At 36.3% G+C, this 21,385-nt stretch overlaps 1 non-coding gene across 1 annotated transcript; it reads right to left on the reverse strand.

Annotated features, from left to right (window-relative positions):
- Positions 1–19,943: 19,943 nt before the first annotated feature.
- LOC141675329 (small nucleolar RNA R71) lies at positions 19,944–20,050 on the reverse strand. The gene has a single exon (XR_012555987.1). It is a non-coding gene; the product is annotated as a small nucleolar RNA R71 (small nucleolar RNA).
- Positions 20,051–21,385: the final 1,335 nt, after the last annotated feature.

Raw genomic sequence — 21,385 nt, forward strand, 5'->3', positions numbered from 1 at the left:
TCGATCTCCCATGTATTGGGATGAAGTAGGAGAACGCAAAATACTTGGACCTGAATTAGTGTAACAAACGAAGAAAGTTGTTGAAGTGATCTAGAAAAGATTGATAGCAACACAAGACCGTTAAAGAAAGTATGCAGATCAATCAAGGAAAGATATGGAATTTGAAGAAGGAAATCTGGTATTACTGAAAGTATCACCGTGGAAAGGATTGACAAGATTTGGAAAGAAAGGAAAACTGAGCCCAAGATATGTTGGACCTTTTGAAATTTTAAAGCGTGATGGCAAAGTAGCTTACGAATTGGCGTTACCTCCGTACATGGATCACATTCACAATGTTTTTCACGTATCGATGCTTAAGAAGTATAATCCAGACTCCAGGCATGTAATCGAATATGAGCCAATAGAACTTCAAGCAGATTTGTCATATGTAGAGAGTCTGATAGAGATTCTAGAAGAAAGAGAGAAAGTGTTAAGAAATAAAGTGGTAAAGTTAGTAAGAGTACTGTGGAGAAACCCAAAGGTTGAAGAGTCAACTTGGGAGTTAGAAAGTGATATGAAAGAAAAGTACCCTCATTTGTTTCCTTAGGAGATTCTGAGGACAGAATCCTTTTAAGGGGGGAAGGATGTAATATTTGGGATATATCGTGTAATTATTTTTGCTAATAAGTAAATATTATGCATGTCCAATATTTATTCTGTGAATTAACTGTTAAGTGGTATATGTATTTGGATTTTCAAAAATAATATCAATTGAGTATTTTAATTTTTATATGTCCAAAATAAAATATAGATAATTGTCATATCTTCCTATTTATTTTTATGTTGATTTATGATTTTATAGGAAATATATGGATTTTATAAATTCTTTTTCCGAGTATTTATGAACTATTTTATACAATCGGGAACCAACCGACGTCACCCATTTTTACGTTTTTATAACCCGAAACTCTTTCGAGAACTCCTTCCTAACCTAATTGCAATATTCCGAGCATTTTCCATGTTTCGACTTTTTCGATCCGGCGTACGGTTTGTCCTGCGCGGGTCCCGGCGCAATATTTTCGATACATTATTCATTTCGGTAAATCAATAAAACTCGTATTTTTGATAAACGGGATCTTTTTATTAAACTATTATAATTATCACCTCGTAATACGTGTAACCAGGCGCTGAGACCAAGACTGCAGTACAAATTATACTAATTTGGATAATTATCCCGAAAATCGGTACCGTTTGGATCTGTTTTTATAAATAAACGTACCATTTTATATCCGGAATGATCCAACGGGATACTAATTTTCCGTAATTATAAATAGCCTTTACCGTATTTTATTTCGTACCGAAAATCATTTGCAAACAGTAATTATATAGTTTTACAGAGAATATCTATATATTCATATAATCTTTCAAGAATCAAACTACTATTTGAAGGTGTTATTGAAATCTGCTCGGGAAGCTCTAGTAACCAAAACGGAAGTTTTAAAGAGTACTATCACATTATACAAGTTTCAGAACTGCAGAATCAAAGGTTGATTTTATATATTTTTATTTATTTTCGAATTATTTTGATTAAAAATGTGAATTTTTGTTTGGATGATTGTTTGAATGATTTGATGATTGCATGTTGTAGAGCTTGTTTTCCTGATGATTTTCATATGTCATATGATTGATTTGGAGTTCAATAACATGTTCAAAATTGAGTTTGATTTTCGAATTTTGAAATTAGGGTTTATAATTCGTTTGACTGTTCTTAATTGAATTTGGGGATTCTTATTTCGGGATAAACAGATGTTCTTGAGGGGTGGGTTGTGTTCCTTATGAAATTTGCAATCGAATCGTATAAGTCTTGCTAATCGACGAGGTCTGTAGAAGAGGGAGTTGTGTTTTAAAGTTTTCGTCGAGTTCGTCGGAAATCGGCGAACTTCTCGGCCAAATTCCGGCCAACTCAGGGGTTATTGATGTGTTTTGATTGCATAAATAGATTCCTGGTATTTAGAAGATCTAATCTGGAGGAGATGGTGGTGTGAGGATGCCGGGAACGTGTTCTCCGGCCATCCCCGTAATTTTCCGGCGACTGAACTGCAAAATTGCAATTTAGTCCCTATACTTTTGAAGATGGTGAAGTTTAGTCCCTGAAGTTTCTGAAAATTGCAAAAAAAGGATTCATTTTTAAAAATGTTTAAAAATCAAATTTCCTATTTATTTTAATTATAAAAATTCATTTTTAATTTCTGAAAATTCCAAAAATTATTATTTTAATTCCAAAAATTATTTTTAATTCAAAAATAAATCTGAATTAATTAGTTAATTAATTTTAGTTAATAATTTATTGATTAATTGGTCAATTAATTCGAAAATTAATTGATTAATTGATTTAATTAATTATTAATTGATTTTAATTAATTATTTAATTAGATTTAATTATTTAAAAATGATTTAAAAATTCTGAAAAATAGTTCCGAGCTTTAAAATATTATTTTATTTTGTTTCCCAGGCTCGATAATTATTATAAAATTGTTTTGAAGCCAGATTTGGTCAACTGAACCCTGTTTATTGCTTTAAAATTGATCCAACGACCTGTTTTAATTCCGAAAAATGTTTTCAAAACCATATTAAATACCCGAAAGCCTGTTTATGACCCGAGACTCCTTTATAAAAGATATATCATTGATTGTTTGACGTTTTATGTGTTATATGTGACTTGTTGCTTGACTGGTGGTCTCTATATTCGGTGTTTATTTGTTTATAGCGTAACTTTCAATCCGTTAGTCGGATTTGGGTAAAATGAAGGGTAGATAGAAGTGTATATCAAATAGAATCGTATGAGTTGAGTATTGATAGATGCTTATGATATGTGAGCATAAGAGGCAAGGCTTAGGAAAGGAAAGCAGATAGTCGAAGAGTAAGATGGTTGTAATTGGAAGTTAGTGAAGTATAGCAGGCTAATATCAGGCAAGTGTTTTGAACTTTCTCGAAATATATTATAGATGATTGATAGTTCCATTCTATATTGCAAGTGCTTTGAAGCACTGAACCCTAAACCTTGATTCCAGTTGTTGGTCTTTGAGCCGTAAACCTTATTCTTTCTGAACCATTGATTGTTGTATACCCGAATATGAATTACAGATATACGATACTACTCCACAAATACATACAAACTAAATGTCAAACACTGAATCAAATTGCTTTAATATTCAAACCATTGTACCTTATGCTTTGAAAGACCAAATCCTTGTAACCTTGAAATGTTGATTCCTTTGTTATCCAATTCTTTCATTACCTAACAGCCATTATTTGAAATTGACATATTGATCCTTTGTAAAGACTGAAACCATTTCATTGTTAAATATCCAATGTTGCTTATGATTTTGTTTGTTTATTGCTTTACATTATTTATTCTGTTATTATGTTAGAATTGGATTGTTTTATAAAATTGTGGACCAGATTCGTGGTCAGACCAGATTGGTGGTCAAGTTAGGCCAATGTGTGCCTTGGATCCAGTAATTAGAGCAGAGTTGTGTGCCTTGCTCGGGGTTAGTGCGTGACTGATCAGCAGCCTAACCTTGGTTTTTAAATAAAGATATAATATCCAATTCTAAATCATTAATCATTGTTCACTTGATACCTTAATCCTTTTCACTTGATGGTCATTATTCTCAGTCTTGTCATTGTGACTTGCTGAGCTAGTTGGCTTATTTGTGCGATGTTGTTTATACTTTTCCAGTTAAGAAGGAACCAGTTGGTAGTAAGGATCCCCAATCCAGTGCAAGAGCTAGGGGTCCAGGTTGATCGAGTTAAGCTAGCTGGCAGCTTTTGAGATAGTTTAAGTTGGTAAAAGTTTGTAATAATGTTTAATGATGAGTTCTAAGTTTGAATAGTTGGGATTTGGACGATGTAATATAAAGTGTGTGTGTATGGCTTGTGTGCATACTTTAACCTGTTGCGGTCCGTGGTAAGTAGGGTCACTGCATATTATTATTGTCTTTACTATTGTTATAAGCAGGTTATAAATAAGGTGTGTGTGTGTGGACCCCAAACTTCTGACCCGGGTTTGGAGGGCGCCACAGTTTTATTTGATAATAATCATAGTACAAACTATGATATTCCTAACAAGTATTAATGGAATGTCATAAACTACCACAACGAAAACAAGGATTTTGTGGCTTAAACCTAACAGACTGACTCTTAATTCCTGACTTAGGAGGTGAAGAGTTTATATTCTTATTCTTCCTGCAAAAAGAAGCAAGATGGTTAGAGTTTCCACAGTTATAACATTTCTTTCTAGGAGCATTAGGAACAGACATATAATTATTGCTTTTGTTCACACCTTCCTTTCCATTCCTATTTTTCCTAGCTGCCTTTACCTTGTTGACATTCCTAATTTCTTTCAGCTTATGCTTAAGCTGCTTCTTTGTCATTAAGCATATGTTAACTTCAGCTGGTTTATCCTGTTCTAATTTGTCAGAAGTTGACTTTTCCTTAGCTTCTGCTATAGACTCTTTTATCTTTTCAGAATCAGATTTTACAGTTTTAGCTACAAACTTAACAGGATTCACCTTGGCTTAGCAGTCTGTTTAACAACAATTGGCTCAATTTGTCCAGTTCCTTTTTCACTTTTATCATCTCCATAACCTAAGCCCTCTTTCCAGTTTCCACTACTTAACAAATTCTGAGTTGTTCTTCCAGAGTTAGTCCAAGTCCTGATAATCTCTCTTTCTTTTTCTAACTTAGTTTTTAGAGATTCGTTCAATTTTAGCACTTCATCTCTAACATAAAAAACATCATCTCTATCTTTCTGAGTTTGATGGAACATGACTAACTCTTTTTCTAAATAATCATTCATTTTCTTATAAGCAAGATTTTCAGAAGTTAATCTTTCATATGTTAAAGTTTGATCTCTGTAACTAATAAACATGGTTTTAAGATATAATCTCAACTCAGTAATATCATCAGTATGAAAAGTATAAGTTGTTTAAGGTACCTTCAATTCAGCAGTTTCAGGGCTGCCATCAGCATTTGCCATTAAGGCATAATTCACCTCATCTTCAGAATCTGAAGAGTCTGTCCAGCTTTTCTTCTTTGTGATAAATGCCTTGCCTTTGTCACTTTTTCCTTTCTTGTAGTCAGGAGATATGTGGCCTCTTTCACCACAATTGTAGCATTTGACATTTGAGTTATCTTCAGACTTTGCACTTTTGCCTTCAGACTTTCTGAACCCTTTCTTATCAGCACTTACACCTTTCCTGGAAAACTTCTTTCCCTTTCTGAATTTCCTGTAGGCTATCTTTGTGATACCCTTCACCATAAGAGCACACAATTTTATCATATCTGCATCATCATCCATTTCAGGTAAGCTTTCAGTTTCTGAATCATCATCATTAGAATATGATGACTCTGAATCAGACTTTATGATGAGAGCCTTTTCTTTGCCCTTCTTTGAGACAACAACTTTGGGAGATTCCTCCTCAGCCTTAAGAGCAACTATCCTTGACTTTCTTCCATATCTCTTGCTCCTTTGATCCATCTCAAGTTCATAAGTCTTGAGCATACCATAAATTTCATCAAGAGTAGTTTTATCAAGAACATAGTTATCTCTTATGGTAGTAGACTTCAAATCCCAATTTTCAGGAAAAGCTAAAAGGAATTTCAGATTTGAATCTTCAAGATCATATTCCTTGTCCACCAGTGACAGATCATTCAAGAGTTTGACAAACCTGTCATATAATTCAGTTAATGACTCACCAGCTTTTTAGTCAAAGTGCTCATACTCTTGAGTGAGTATAGTCCTCCTGTTCTTTTTGATTGCATCAGTTCCCTGGCATCTTGTCTCCAAAGCATCCCATATCTCCTTTATAGTCTTGCAATTTATTACCCTATTTGACATGACATTATCAATGGCACTATGCAGAAAATGCCTTACCCTTGCATCCTTGGCAATAGATGAGATGTCTTCAGCTGTGTACTCACCTTTCTCCTTTGTTATGGTCTTTGCTGGTTGATATGCAACTACAACAGAGAGCTTGGTTGGCTTATGTAGTCCTTCATTAATCCTATCAAGGTATTCTGGATCTGTAGCTTCCAGAAATATAGCCATCTTCACTTTTCATATGGGATACTTAGAAGGTCTCAGTATGGGAACCCTAATAGTCTCATATCGACTGTGGATTTGAGTGTTTTTAGTTTCTTCAGTTTTAATGGGATTGGTTGGAGTTTGTGCTTCTTCAGACATGATTGTTTGGATCTTTACTGTATGTGTGTTAACAGATAAGCTCTGATACCAATTGTTAGGTCACAAAACACTGTAGAAGGGGGTTGAATACAGTGTTATTACAATCAAATCGATCTTGAACACAAGTAACGGTAAACAGATATATTAAATATAATAAACTCTGTTATAATGGAATTGTTCTCTCTCAGTGATGAACAAATATCACTAAGAGCTGCTAGGTTATAATGAATAATGTATCTCGATAATGATAACACATATAGTGTAAACCTATATCTGTGTTTATATACTACACAGTTACAAGATAAATTCTAATTGATATGGAATATAATTCTATCTCCTAAAATATATGAATCAGATATCTTATACAAGTCTTCCAGTCTTCTAATTCTTTCCATGCATATCTTCTTTTGTTTTAGTCTTGATCTTCTATTGTTAATCAGCTTCCTTCCTTAACTGTAAGTCCTCCCATACTTAAGTTCTGACATGACCTTAAGTCCTAATATTATGTTCCGACTTCCAGTAAGTACTGATTCCAGTAAGTCCTGATATTTCCTGTTTGTTAAGATTTGAAAACTAAACATGAAACATATTAGACATGACATCTCAAATATATCTAACAAGAGTCCCCTTCAATATCTCAGAATCCTCTTTACAGCAATCAAATGAGAATCTCTGGGCTTGGCCTGAAATATTGCACACAAACAGGTTGCATGCATAACATATGGTCTACTAGCAGTTAGATATAGCAATGAACCAATCATACCTTGATAGACAGTAATATCAATTTATGTACCTTGGTCTGGATCTAACTTTGTAGTAGTGGCCATTGGAGTTGCAGCAGTTGAACTTTCTTGCATATTGAATCAAGTCAATAAATTCTTTGTATACTTAGACTGATTAATGAAAATTCCCTCATCAGTTTATGTAACTTGTAGTCCAAGAAAGTAACTCAACTCTCCCATCATACTCATTTGATACCTCGACTTCTTAAGATCAGAAAATTTCTTGCACAGCTTGTTGTTAGTAGACCCAAAAATAATATCATCCACATAAATTTGCACTAAAAGCAGATCACTGCCATATTTATGTAAAACAAATTTTTCTCAATAGTATCTCTTTTGAAACCACTTTCAATCAGAAATTTAGCCAGTGTTTCATACCAGACCCTTGGTGCTTGTTTGAGTCCATATAAAGCTTTGTCAAGTCTGTACATATGATCAGGAAATTTTGAATCAATGAAGCCAGGTGGTTGCTCAACATATACTGTTATTCCAAAACAATGTAACAAGAATTACAGAAGGGGGGTTGAATGTAATTCTGGTTTCTTTTTTTGATTTTAAAACTGTTCTTACCTAATAATATAACTGTGCAGATTTTTCTATGTTGCGGAATGATAAAGATGTAAAAATCAAACACAAAGAAATAAAACACAAGGCTTTAAAACTTTCTGGTGGATTTGAACTTATCCACCAGAGATATATATTAAGATGAGAACTCTGTGATGCTTGAATAGCACACAGCTACTTTCAAGTGAACTTGCAGAATTACAAAGAGATGCTTAACAGATACAGCCTTTTCTATCTCTCTTAAAATAATGTTTACTTTCTTAGTTATTTGTTCTACTTGCTACTCTTGGTTTATATACCACCAAGTTACATGATAAAAAGACAAACAAATAAAACAAAAAATTGTTTCTAGTCTGATTTCATGCTGCTTCATTACACTATTCAGCATCTTTGAATATCTTCATAATAGCATGGAAATAGTAATGCTTCTTTGTTCTTTTAATCCTGCAATTAGGCTGTCACATTCCATTTGCAAATACCCGACACATGTGACTGTGTTGTCACTGTCAACTGCTCTTTTGAATATGATCATCCATCAGGACTATGTTGGTCATCCATCAGAATCCTTGTTGATTAACTGTCGGGAGCCTTTGTAGATCATCCGTCGGGAGTCTTTCTGCCACTTGACTCTATTTCACTTATACAGAATTATGAGACATCTTATATTTATAATTAGCCAACCTATTATGCATATCAATCTAGTAGTCAACATGACTTAAAGAATCCTACAACATTTACTCAACTTATATATTGTTGTTTGCAGACATGTGCTACAAGACTTATTATTACATAAGCTACACTCTCGATGGATGTTCAGTGGTCATCCATCTGGACTATAAAGTTCATCCACCGGGACTATTGTAGAACATTCGCTGAGAGCTACAAAAATACTAAGTTAAATCTACTAAGGTGTTTTGTTCAACTTATCATCAAGTTCACAACATATTCCTAAAAATCTCCCCCAATTTATGTCTACTGGAATTGTAGCCATAAATTAAGAGAAACTTGATGATAACAAAACACCCTAAATGTACAGATTGAATTATGGTAGATGAAACTAGTAAGTGCTACAGTTTATTTGAAAATTGAACAAAGTAAAGAGTTCTCACAATCATTTTCAAGGTGTTCCTCTAGTCTGAGCAAATGTGATCTATCTCCTTGATTATCTTGATTTCTTCCAAAGCTTCCTGTTGTTTTCTTCTATTTGATTTTGGAGTTGTCTGTGAAATTCAAGTTCTTCAACATTTGATAGATCCAGTTTTTCTTGCATTTCCAATAGAGTCTCATTGCTTGAGATGCTCAATGGGTCATCCAGTCTGAAGAATCTCCTAACACCTTTTTTGTCCATGAATTCCATCAGCTAGTAAGGCCTCAAGTGCATTATGTTTCCTGTGAAGGGAATTGATAGATACTTTGGGAGTGCATCTGAGGCTTTTCTGCTCCTTAGTTCTTCTATCTTCTTTAGAATCATTCTCTTAGCAGTCAAATTAAATCCAAAAAATTTCTTGAAAGATGAGAAGATCTTTATCAAAATAGAACAACTCTCTTGAAGAATCTGTGAAGGGGCCATATGATCTCTTTCCCACCCTTGTATTTGAACACCAGTCTTTTAGGGAGATTTCTGTGAGCATCAATTGCTCTTACTTCTTCTAGATCATCCATTATAGATTTATATCTGAAAATTTCTTGATGTCACTGATATATAGAAGATCTCCCTTGTTGACAGTTGGTTGAGTTTTGGATAAGGTTTTGGTTTTGAGTCTAACAGGCTTGACCTTCTTGATTGCTCTTGTCTTTGTCTTCTTTAACTTGTTGAAGATTGGTAAATTGAGCTCAGGAAAAGGCAAGCTATCCCAGTCTACTGGCTCATCTTTAGGAACTATTAGCTCACCATGATAATTCCTTGTAGGATCCACCTTTAATTCCCCATGTACCACTGAGGGCTTGGATGTTTGAGTTGTAGATGTAGACTGGTTGAGAATGTAATCTTTCATCTCATCATCACTAAGTCCAATCTTCTTTTGACCCTGACTTTGTATCTTGGCTTCTTTGTCTGTTGAGGTTCCTTATGCATTTTCTGATCCTGAGCTTCAACTATCACAGGTTGCTTCTCAGAAATCTCAGTTGCAGTTTTCACAGCTTGGAGCTTGGCTACTATAGCAGCTTGCTTTTTCTTCTATTTGAGCTTTTTAGCATCTAAAGTAGCTTGCTTCTTTTCTTGTTTATTTCTCTCCTTTTCTTCCTTCTTAGCTTCTGCAAACTGAGGGTGTCTAGCCACCACACAGATTTCTTTCCCATTCCTTTAGATCTTAGCAATTCTTCTCTTTAGTACAGAGTCAGTTGGATCCTTGAAGAATACAATGGACCTTGCCAACATCTTCTTTTCATCTGGCCTTGGAGTCTCAAACATAAGATCCAAGGGGTTCTTGTCAGATGATTTTGGATAATTTCTTTTGGGCTTTAAAACCAAGTTGGCTTTTGAAGTCTTTATACATGAAGGTTGTCCCTTTTCCATATTACCCAGACTCATTTCATTCACTGAGATTTTCTTGACTTGAGATAAGTGATGATAGATCTTGTCTGGTTTCTCTATTTGACCAAATTTCTGCTCAATCTACTTGTCAAACTCCTCCCACTTTTCATTCAGTGCAGCTGCCTTGATATTGATCAAATTTATACTATCCATCACTGGTGGCTTAGTGAAGGTGATTTCTGAAACAATTACCTTGCTGACATTTATCTTCAGCACTGTCTCCCCCTCACTTGCAGCACCTTGACTAACTGAGTTAATTGAACCTTTCTCCCCCTTTTTGTTAGCATCAAGTTGAGAAGTTTTAGGTTTGGTATGTACAGCCACCAGCTGTTGAAGAAGCATAGTTTGATGAGCTTGATTGAGTCTAATTTTAGTGAGCTCACTCTTTAAGTTAATCACTCTTCTACTAACAGCTTTAATTTTGGAGTTTGTTTCAGACTCCCTCCTGAGTCTTTGATGTAGATCTTTCATTGTAGCTTCAGGAAGCTTAGACTCCAGTCTGACAGATACATCCCTCTTGATATCAGCTATGGAGGCTTTGAGTGCATCTACCTCCTGAGTCTGTTTAAGATTTGATATTTGATGTAATTGAAGGGAGTTGAGATGAGCTTGTAGCAGACTTTTGGTGTTGGCATCTGTGGAGGCTTGAAGAGTTGTACTGGTATGTTTGATGAGAGAGATCAGGGTTGACTTGAAATGATGCTCACTGCATTCTTTGCTAAACATCCATGATGGAGTGTTTGCATTCCTGCTTGAACCAGCTTCTCCCCCTAAATCCATGGGCTCCTCCTCTTCATCATCTCCACCAATGTCTCCAAATTCACCGCTGAGAGAATCAGAATCTACACCAGTTGTATTAGGCAATGCATTGACTACATCCTTGGCCCTTTGCATAGAAGCAGTTGTGTGCACCTGATTCAAAGTTCTCTCAGCTGCCTCATTGCCCTGTTTAGCTAGAAGTTGATAAGCTGGAATAGGATGAGTAAATGCCTCAGCATCAAAAGAAACAGAATCTAAGACAACTTGATAATCTTGCTGAAATATTTATTTCTTGTCAGCTTCACTAACATCCATTAACTCACTAACAATAGGCTCTTCCCAAACTTCAGTACCTGCATTTCTCTCATGTTCTCTATATTCTTGCATCAAGGGCTCCCCTTGGCTCACCACCCTCACACCCTCACCTTCACCTACTAAGGTGGAACTCCCCTCACTCACTTTTGCCAGGCTGAAAGAAATAGCCTGCATATTTTCTCTCTTTTCCTCTCATTTTGCCTGAGAGCAACTCAGTCTCTCACTCTGTTCACTCCCTTCCCTCCGTCCTAGAAGTGATTATACAACTACTAGCTCATCTACACTTGTAACAATTATTGAAAATTCAACTTGTGTAGTGAGTACCAGCGGATGAGGAACATCGATCGGGGTAGTAGTTAGGATAGCCGACGGATGACTGCTGTTAGGCACATCCTTCAGGATACAATCACTAGTCGATGGATGAACAATATCCATCGGAATAGAGACAATGATAGAGTTTGGAGTAGAAACTATTATGGACTCTGTGCAGATTGATGATGCACAAAAGTCTCAATAGTTCCTGAAAGAATTGGCAAGTGAGCCAACAGATCATCTAGAAGATGACGCTCACTTGCACTGAATTTTAACTTCTCTAACAGAGTTAAAGAGGGAGAATCAGGAATTGATGTATGAATCATATCCACATCCATAGAATTGGTGGGAGAGTTTTGTGTATCTAGTGTATGTGAGATGTTTATAATTAGAGATTTTGGATGTAACTCCACATTTATTGGAGCCATATCAAACTGAGTTTTAGAAGGTGCAGTGACTGAGTCTTTAGCTGCAGTTTGCACTGTGTGTGATCCCTATGCATCCCCAAGTTTTCTAGACTTCTTCTTTCTTATATAAGTCTGGGGTGAGTCTGTGTCCCTAACCCTTTTAGCATGTGCTCCTGGTTGGGAGCTTGTTTCAATAGTAGCATCCTTTTGGGAGGATGAAACTAGAGATGTGCTAATTTCCTTATTAAGCACCACAGTTTGTTGGGAAATTGTGGTGTGGCTAGGTTTGGGTACACTCACCTCACCATCCTTATTCTTAGGGCTTCTTTGATGTTCACCCTGTCCCTCACCAATCTCACCCCCTTTCACACTACCCTCTTTGTTTTTGGTAGATTTTAAAACTGGCACCTTTTGAGAGACACCAGAGTGTGGTTTCTTTGATTTGGATTTTGAAGGTTTGGATTTTGTGGCTTGGGTAGGCATCTGTTAGGTCATTGACACAGATGTCATAGCCACAGTCAATGGCAAAGAAACTTGAGAGGTAGAAGGAGTAGGGACAAATGTATTTACCTTACTTACCTGAGGGCCCTCCGTGATAGGCAAATAAACAAGGGGCACCTCCTTGTGGTGATCAGCTCTGTTTAAATCTGCGATTATTCTTCCTTCTTGAACCCAACAATCCAGTTTGTTGGTAGGGTTCTCAATCATAAGATCCTCACAAATATAGTTAGCAATAATCATAAAGAATCTAGCATAATAAATATGCCTAGATCTCTTTTTAATCTCCCCTAACTTGTAGCCTAACTCAAACATGATAGCATCACTAAAATTATAGTAATTATCAGTAAACAACATGTAGAGCATATTAAGAATTGCAGTATTGATAGAATCAAAGTTACTTATTTTACCAGAAAACACCTTGGTAACTACATCACACAGAAAGCTCCACTCTTTCCTAAGACCTAGCCTCCTAATTTCATTTAATTTAGTGGTAGGAAGTGCATAGCCAATAGAATTAAGCAAGTTAACTAAATCAGCATCCGTGTGTGGTTTAGTAGTAGTGTTTTCAGGAATTTTAAAGCATGCTTGGATAGTATCACTATTAATACAAAATTCCTTACCTTTGATGGAGAGAGTTATAGTTTTGTCAGTGGTCTGATACACAGCAGTGGTCCACATCTCCTACACAACTTCACAGTAGATTGTGGGTTATTCCAGCATGGCATAGTTGAGCTTGCATCCCTTCACAAAATCCATCATTTTGTGATAATCTTCAGAGGTTGGAATCTCTTTGTTCACAAGACCCACAAAGTTGTTCTTCTCATAAATGAATCCTGACTGAGACATGATCTTGACTACCGGTGCCATTGTTAAGCAAGGAAAGTTGTAGAAAGAAAGAGGGTTTACTTTGATGAAGAAGAGAGCAGTTAATTGCAATAAAGAAAGATAAAAGCTAAAATAAACTTGAAGTTAGGATTTTATATATTCTTAGATAAAGAGGGATAAAAAATTACAGACCCAATGAAAATTGCCTAAAGTAACCTTTTAAAAGTAAAATAAACTGTCAAAATTCTGTCAATTATCTGTCGTGATATACTTACAGAGTATAAGTAAATCTGATGGATAATGTTCAGAATTTAACGGCTAAGATGTAGACAATTCGACGGATGAGAATAAAGTAATTATCCGTCAGGTTTAAAATAATCCAGAAAGGTAATTGATTTTTACTAAGCTATTCAATTTCGACGGATGATCAAACTTGATGGATAATGAACATCCGTCGAGATGTAGATTTTGACTTAGCCAGATTTTCATCCAAAATAGAAGAATCAATTAAGTTTCTTGCTGCATTTCAATTAGCAAAATTATCAAAAATGATTTAAGAATAATTAAGCATACCTAGCTCACTTACCAACCTAGTGAAGGTGGATTCATCAAGTGGTTTGGTAAAGATATCCGTAAGTTGCTTCTCACTTGGAACAAAATGAAGTTCCACAGTACCATTCATTACATGTTCTCTAATAAAGTGGTACTTGATGTCTATGTGCTTTGTTCTTGAATGTTGTACCATATTTTCAGTAATGACAATTGCACTTGTGTTATCACAGAAAATACGGATTTTTTCCACTTGCAGACCATAGTCCAACAATTGGTTTTTCATCCATTGAATATGTGCACAGCAACTGCCAGTAGCAATATATTCAGCCTCAGCAGTAGAAGTAGAGACTAAATTTTGCTTTTTACTAAACCAGGATACTAGCTTGTTTCCTAGAAATTGACAGGTTCCTGTAGTACTTTTTCTATCAATTTTGCAACCTGCATAATCTGCATATGAATAACCAGTTAAATCAAAACCAGAATCTATAGGGTACCAAGTGCCAAGTTTTGGTGTTCCCTTGAGATATCTGAAAATTCTCTTAATAGCTATTAAATGAGATTCTCTAAAATTAACCTGAAATCTAGCACAGAGACAAGTAGCAAACATTATATCTGGCCTACTAGCTGTTAAGTACAAAAGTGAGCCAACCATGCCTCTATAGCTTGAAATATCCACAGACTTTTCAGTAGTGTTTAATTCAAGTTTAGTTGCAGTGGCCATGTGAGTTTTTGTAGATGTGCAATCCATTAGATCAAACTTCTTTAAAAGATCATAAATATATTTGATTTGACTAATGAATATTCCAGCACTAACTTGCTTAACTTGTAAACCAAGAAAGTAAGTTAGTTCTCCCATCATGCTTATTTCATACTTACTTTGCATCAATTTGGAAAACTTTTTGCAAAGTTTTTCATCTGTAGAGCCAAATATAATATCATCTACGTAAATTTGAACAAGTATGCTAGAGCCATTAATATTTCTAAAAAATAAAGTTTTGTCAACAGTACCTTTTATGCAGTGATTTTCTAAGAGAAACTTTGACAAAGTATCATACCAGGCTCTAGGTGCTTGCTTCAATCCATAAAGTGCTTTCAAAAGATAGTAAATATATTCTAGAAAATTTGGATCTTCAAAACCAGGAGGCTGACTGACATAGACTTCCTCCTCCAAATCTCCATTTAGAAAGGCACTTTTGACATCCATTTGATAGACTTTGAAATTGGCATGGGCTGCATAGGCTAGGAAAATTATGATGGCTTCAAGTCTTGCAACAAGAGCAAAAGTTTGATTAAAATCTATTCCTTATTGTTGACAGTAGCCCTTAGTAACCAATCTAGCTTGGTTCTTGACAACTATGCCATTTTCATCCATCTTGTTTCTGAATACCCACTTGGTGTCAATAGGATTCTTTCCTTTAGGCTTGGGTACCAGCTTCCAAACTTTATTCCTCTCAAATTGGTTTAGCTCCTCTTGTATAGATAAAACCCAATCAGGATCCAACAGAGCTTCTTCTACCTTTTTAGGCTCTTTCTGAGATAGAAAGCTGTTATATAGATATTCCTCTTGAGTTGCTTTCCTTGTTTGCACTCTTGAGGACACATCACCAATAAACAGTTGAAATGGGTGATCTCTAGTCCATTTTCTCTGTTGAGGTAGATTAGCTCTTGATGAAGAGGCCTCATTGTTGTCTTGATGTGTGACTGAGACTCAACCGATTGTGCTTGAGACCATCCACTAGGGCAATTTTCTCAATGATGACATTATCCTTTAAAATCAAGACATATCCCACAGTATAACCCTTGCTGTCATCTCCAAAAGTAATACTTGGGCCAGCTCTTTCTCCAGTCATGTGCCTTGAGCAACCACTATCCAGATACCGAAGATTCTTTCTGTTTCCCTGCACACATCAAAATCAAATCAAGTTTATTTTGGTACCCATGTTTCCTTGGGTCCTGCCTTGTTAGCCTTTTTATTTGGTTTCTTAGGTTTGACTTTATTTGACTTGGGTATTTCAGATTCATCCTTTTTCATTTGAGTTGGACCTTTGAAACCATTCACTGAAGCATAATTACCATGCACATTTTTATTAACATGAAAAGGCATGCTATGTGCAAACATGTTATTCCAGTAAGGCATGCTAAATGGCATTTGAGGCATACTAAATACAGCATAATATGGATTTTGTGCAAATGGTATGTTAGCATACCGTGCATTCAAATTGTGTGTAGGCTTAACATTTACAGGCATTGTAGGCATGCTGGAAAATGAAGATGGTGCACACATGGGAGCATGCATAGCAAGTTGCAATTAACAGATAAATGATTAACACTACCACACTTAACACAAATCTTTATTGGTGCATATTTACCAGGTGTGTAGTTGTTATGTTTGTTAATCCATACTTTTCCCATTTGTATTATTTTTCCTTTTTGACTCTGCTTTCACTTCAATTTTCTCTAACCTGACATTCAATTGCTTGATAGACAGATGACCTACATTGACTCTTTTATTCTTTTTAACTTGACTTGTTTCTCCTAAAACAAAGTTCTTAGAAACTGATCCATATTTTTCATTTAACTTGGCTAGCTTAGCTTTTCTAACTGGTTTACTTGCACTCAACGGATGTGGCTCATTGTCTTTCGACGAATAATCTTTTTGATTATTCGACGGATAATTTTCATCATCCGTCGAATCCACATTCGTTGAAAGTCCTTCAATCGGATTGGAATCAAGCTTCTCCTTGTCCTTTTTCCAGGCTGCATCACAGAAAGATTTTATATCTTGAACTTTAGTAATTTGAGCATGGACATCTCTAGATGATTTCCATGCCTTAATTACTTCCTGTTCCCGTTCAAGTTGCTTTCTTAAAATCTCCTCTTTCTTTAAGGATTCAGTTAGTTCATCCTTAGCAATCTTGCATTCTATTTTCAATTTTTCAAACTCAACAAATTGAGTCTCTAGCACATTATTTCTTTCACTTAAAAACACATCGTTCTCTTTAATTTTATTGTTTCTTTAGTGAGAGACTTGAGTGTAACACGCAGGTGATATAACTCAGTAGACATGTCATTTATGGCATCATTACACTCAGCTTTAGATAAATGAGCTAGGTTGGTAGTGATTACCTGATTGCTTGATGAACTTGTCTCTGTTTTATCTGATTTGGCCATAAGTACTAGATTGACATAGCTTGTATCTTCATCATCTTCCAATCCATCTGCAGCCCAGTCATTTTCTTATGTAATGAAAGCCCTTTCCTTTTGCTTGAGCAACTCAAAGTATTTCTGCTTATAATCAACAACCTCAAACTTCTTTTTACCAGAATCAAGCTTTCTACACTCACTACCAAAATGACCTGCCAAGCCATACTTGAAACATTTGAATTTAGACTTATCAACCATGTTTCTGTTTGACTTGGCTGCTCCAAAATTCTTCTTGAATTTGAGCTTCGCAAATCTCCTGGATAGAAAAGCAAGATGCTCATCTATGTCATCCATGTCATCTTGACTAAGTTGGTCTTCATGTTCAGCTACTAGTCCCTTTCCTTTGCCTTCATAAACTCTTAAGTTTGGTGCAGATTCAACAGCTTCAACCTTTATCTCCTTCTCCTTTTCTTGCTCATCAACTAATGCAATGGACCCTCTCTTCTTTCTTCCTTTCTCCATCTTCTCATCTTGCTCTATTTCAAGCTCATAGGTTTTTAGGATGCCATATACTCTATCCAAGGTGAACTCCTTGTAATCTTGAGAATTTCTCAATGAGACTGTCATAGGCTTTCATTCCTTTGGCAGAGATCTAAGGAATTTGAGGTTTTAGTCTTTTGTTTGAAAGACCCTTCCATGCAGTTTTAGAGCATTCAGTAGTTTTTGGAACCTACTGAAAATGTCAATGAGTGACTCACCTTCTTCACTATGGAAATGCTCATATTGCTGAATCAAGAGTTGCATCTTGTTCTCCCTTAATTACTCAGTTCCATCATATATAACTTGAATTATATCCCAGACATCCTTAGCAGTCTTGCAGTTTATGATGTTGTCAAACATGTGTTAAGTGGCATTTATGACACTTATTTATGCTCTAATAAGCTTTGAGTTGGTGTATTTGGACTCAAGTTATTTATGTATTAACGTGTTTTCAAGTGTTTTTGCATTCCAGGCTTTACTTCACGAATCAAGTGAATTAGCATTATTTTGATGGTAATATGGTGTTTAGCATGTGTTGGAATAAAAGTTTGGAAGATTGGCTCGAAGCTGCAAGGAATAAAGAAGAAGGAAAAAATAATTTTTGGCAGAAGGCAGGCGCGCCCGCGCTGGTGTTGCGCGCGGCCGCACCGGGAGTGCAGAAAGCCAGTGCGCCCGCGCTGGTGAAGCGCGCGCCCGCGCTGGGTCGGGATATTAAAATCCTGATTCTTTTATAATTCAAATTGTTGGACTCCTGGGATGCATGGACTGCTATATAAACATAATTTAGGTCATTTTTCAGGATATATTCAGAGATATCAAGACATCAAGGAGGGAGAAAACGGCAAGAGACCTTTTGGCACAATTCAACAAAGGCGAAGACGAACTAGTTTATTCTTGTGAATCTTTGTTTGGAGTTATAAATTAGATGCTTGTTTCTTGTTTTGCTGAACCTATATTCTTGATTGTACTTTGGTTTATTTATTCGTATAAAGACTACGTTTGCTATATCATGTTTTCATTGGAACCCACGTTGGCGCTGAGTTCGATTATGGGCTAATCGTTATCGTGGGGTTCTAGCGGATTTATTTTGGATTTCTTTAGTTAAATTATTTGATGCCTTAGTGTGTGGTGATTGTATGATATCCTAGTATTGGTTGTGCGTATTCGTCTTATGAGCGTCGCGAACTTATAAGATAGTGTGTTAATTCTTAATGAAGCGAAAGTAAATTTAAGGATTTAGAACTTGCCATGCTAGCATAGGTTCATGTATTGATATGCATGATTCATAGGTAATTTTAACCACCTTACTTTCCCTATATAATCAAGATAGATAACTTGTTCTTAAACCGTTATATTGTCAAATTCTATAGACATATAGGGTCTCAATATAATTGGTGCCTATTCAACTTCTATCTCTTTTGTGGATGTCTGGTAGAATGGTACTCGTGTAATGAAAGTTGGCGATTATCAATTTCGTGTTGTCTGATTAGTGTCATCACCATTGCATGCTAAGGTTGAGATTAATAAAGCTATTGAATGAAGTATTTAATGAAGTTAGAATCCTATGCCTGTCATATATATTAATTCAATCAATCTTATTCTCGTAGTTATAATAGTTAGCGTAATTCTTAGTTATAAACATTCTCAATTTGTTATCGTCTTAGCATTGAATAATAACCATACATTGTTGCTTAGGTGCATAATTTAGATAGTTAATCAATACAGTCTCTGTGGGATCGAATCTGATTTATATCTTATACTACTTGCGAACTCGTATACTTGCGTGTAATATTAGCGCATGTTTAGCGACTAACAAGTTTTTGACGCCGCTTCCGGGGACTGCAGTGTTAATTACTAGTTTATGTGCTTTCCATCAGTGGTCGTTAAAGTTCATTGACTCAGACATTGTTACTTATTTGTTTCCTTGTTTTATTTCAGGTGATCTAGCGAGGGTGTATGCATACGCGTTCGCGTACTCGTAAGAGAACACTGGATAAAGCCGAGGAAGAACTTGTGGTAATTCGCAGGGAAGTTTTTTAGGAAGAAAAGAAGGTAGAAGAAGAAGAGAAAGTTGAAGATCCAAATATAGTAACTATGGGTGATCAAGCAGAAAATCTGAAGGCTTTGATGGACTATTTTAAGCCAAAGATTAATGGCATTCAGTCTACCATCATTAGACCAGCCATCGCGACTAACACTTTTGAGATCAAGTCCAGCACGATCCAGATGATACAGAACTCAGTTCAGTTTGAGGGTTCTCCTACCGAAGATCCCAACATGCACATCAGGGATTTCATCGAGATCTGCGACACTTTCAAGTTCAATGGTGTGACTGAAGATGCTATCATGCTGCGACTCTCCCATTCTCTTTGAAGGACAAAGCTAAGTGTTGGTTACCCTCTCTATCGGAAGGGCCTATCACAACTTGGGAAGATCTTGCTCAAAAGTTTCTCACTAAATTTTTTCCCATGACAAAGACTGCAGCAATCAGGAATGCTCTTACCCAGTTCACGCAGCAAACTGGAGAATCTCTGTGTAAGGCTTGGGATCGATATAAGGAGATGCTAAGGAAGTGCCCACACCATAGCATGCATGATTGGATGATTATCAACTGTTTGTACAATGGATTGGGTCCTACTTCTAGGCCCATGCTTGATGCAGCATCAGAAGGAGCCTTATGGGCTAAGAGCTACGATAAAGCTTATGAAATTATTGAACTGATGGTTGCTAATGAGTACCAATATCCTTCCCAGAGACTGACTCAGGGAAAAGTAGCAAGAATTCTGGAGTTGGATGCAGCAACTGCTATAGCTGCCCAACTTAAGGCTTTGACAATGAAGGTGGACACTTTGGCTAATTACGGAGTTAATCAAATTACTAGTGTCTGTGAGCTTTGTGCTGGTGCCCATGAGACTGATCAGTACGTAATTTCTAATGAATCAGCTCAGTTCGTGAGCAACTTACAGCGATCGCAGCAACCTGTGCCAGCCACCTATCATCCTAACAACCACAATTATCCTAATTTCAGTTGGAGCAATGCTCAGAATGTGGTTCGACAGCCTTATCAGCAGTATCCATCTAAGTAGTATATGCCCCCTGGATTTTAGCAACCGTAGTATGCACCAAAACAACAACTCCAGCTGTAACAAGCTAATGAAAAATATAAATTAGAGGAGTTGAAGCTCATGTACAAGAGTCAAGTTGTTTCTATCAAGACCTTGGAAAATCAAATTGGGAAAATTGCCAATGTCTTGCTAAATCGTCAACCTGGTACATTGCCTAGTGACACTGAAGTACCAGGAAAGAAGGAAGCTAAGGAGCAGGTAAAGGCAATTACTTTGAGGTCTGGGAAGGTTGCAAATCCCGATCACACTCAAGAGTTGACTAAAGAAGCTGGGGTTGAGGAAGAAACAAAGCAGCAGGATGAAGAAGTGGAACCAAGGAAGACTACTATTGAGCACACTATGTCTGAGGGTAATACAGGGGGGAAACAGATCTATCCTCCACCGCCTTTTCCTAAGAGGCTGCAGAAGAAAAAGTTGGACAAGCAATTCGAGAAGTTTCTGGAGGTGTTCAAGAAACTTCATATAAACATACCTTTCACCGAGGCTCTCGAGCAAATGCCTAGTTATGCAAAGTTTATAAAAGGTATTCTCTCTCAAAAGGTGAAGCTAGATGATTTAGAGACTGTTGCTCTCACGGAGGAATGCAGTGTTGTGTTGCAGCAGAAGTTGCCTCCAAAGCTTTAGAATCCAGGAAGCTTCACTATTCCATGTACTATTGGAAAAATGTCTTTTGACAGATGCTTATGTGACTTGGGAGCTAGCATTAATCTGATGCCCTTGTCAATCTTCAAGAAATTTGACTTACATGATCTCAAACCAACTTATACGACCTTGCAGTTGGTTGACCGTTCTATTACATA

Source organism: Apium graveolens, chromosome 7 (genome assembly GCF_009905375.1).
Source record: "Apium graveolens cultivar Ventura chromosome 7, ASM990537v1, whole genome shotgun sequence".
Lineage (NCBI taxonomy): Eukaryota > Viridiplantae > Streptophyta > Magnoliopsida > Apiales > Apiaceae > Apium > Apium graveolens.